A 1,148-nucleotide genomic window follows, 5' to 3' on the forward strand; every position below is an offset into this window, starting at 1 on the left:
GTGCAGACATGGACTGGGTCCATGTCAGCTGCAGAATGCCGGCGGGAGAACCGCGGAGTGCAGGCAGCCGGCAGGAGAGCAGTAACGGCAGTCGGCAGCGGCAGCGGCGGCAGGAGCGGCGGGAGCAGCTGGCAGCGGCAGGAGCGCTGGCAGCGGCGCTGGCAGGAGCGCTGGCAACGGCAGGAGCTGGCAACGGCAGGAGCAGCATGGGCACATCGATTCCCGGAGAGGGAAAACACCGGTGCCCAACTTCGCTCCAGCACGGTGAGAAAATTCATTTCTCGGCAGCAAAGGACTTTGCAGTTGACTGGCTGCAATCTACTACAAGGGACCAGTATGTGAGTACCAGGGTCGGTCCCAGCGGGGTTTTTAGTTACAATAATCACTTCTGGGCCTTTTGGCTAAGATCAAGTGTAGTATCTGTTCTTATCAGTTTAATATCTGATTCATCCCTTATCTAGGGACCATATATTAAATAAAAACTATAGTAGCTGTTATCATCAGTTTGAATGTCTTATATGTCCCTTATCTAAGGACCATATAAGTAGGAGTGTCCAGAATTGAGGGCATTAGAGTGGGGTTGACCGGCTGCAACGACCGCAAGGGACCAGTACCGTCAGTATGGGGGTCGGTCCCAGGGGTCTAAGATAAAGGAGCAGCCAGGAGTGCTGAGAGCGTTGGAGCCGGGTTAAAGGAATAGATGGAAGCAGCTGTGCCAGTTATCCTCCACACCGGCCATATCCACTCCATGGAAGGAAGGACAAAACTGGAGAAGGAGGACCATGGAACAGCGGGCAGCCAGCAGCAGCCAGCGGCACTTGGATCATCCGTAGTGGGATCAGCTGTGCCCGATGTCGGCCCCGCACCGGCCAGATCCATGCGGCCGAGCGGTAAGGCTAGACACATATCAAACAAGGTAGTGGACTCAGAGGGTCCGACTTTGCATAATACCGCCGGCAACCAGCGCCGAGAGGGCTGGAGTGGAAGAAGCGGTGTATGGAGCCTTGCTCCAACGTGATAAAACCACAGCAGTACCTCTTTGAGGGCTGCACAATGCTTCTACCCCATCAGAGGGGAGCACTGTGGGTCAGTTCTGGGTTGACTTGCAAGAGGGGTCCGCAGAACAAAAGACAAGTGGGCAGCAGTTA

The 1,148-nt window shown here is 55.2% G+C and overlaps 1 pseudogene; it reads left to right on the plus strand.

Moving 5' to 3' along the window:
• The first annotated feature begins 381 nt into the window (after window positions 1-381).
• On the plus strand, window positions 382-487 carry LOC129698465 (U2 spliceosomal RNA; annotated as a pseudogene).
• Window positions 488-1,148: the final 661 nt, after the last annotated feature.

This window comes from Leucoraja erinacea, chromosome 6, assembly GCF_028641065.1.
Source record: "Leucoraja erinacea ecotype New England chromosome 6, Leri_hhj_1, whole genome shotgun sequence".
NCBI lineage: Eukaryota > Metazoa > Chordata > Chondrichthyes > Rajiformes > Rajidae > Leucoraja > Leucoraja erinaceus.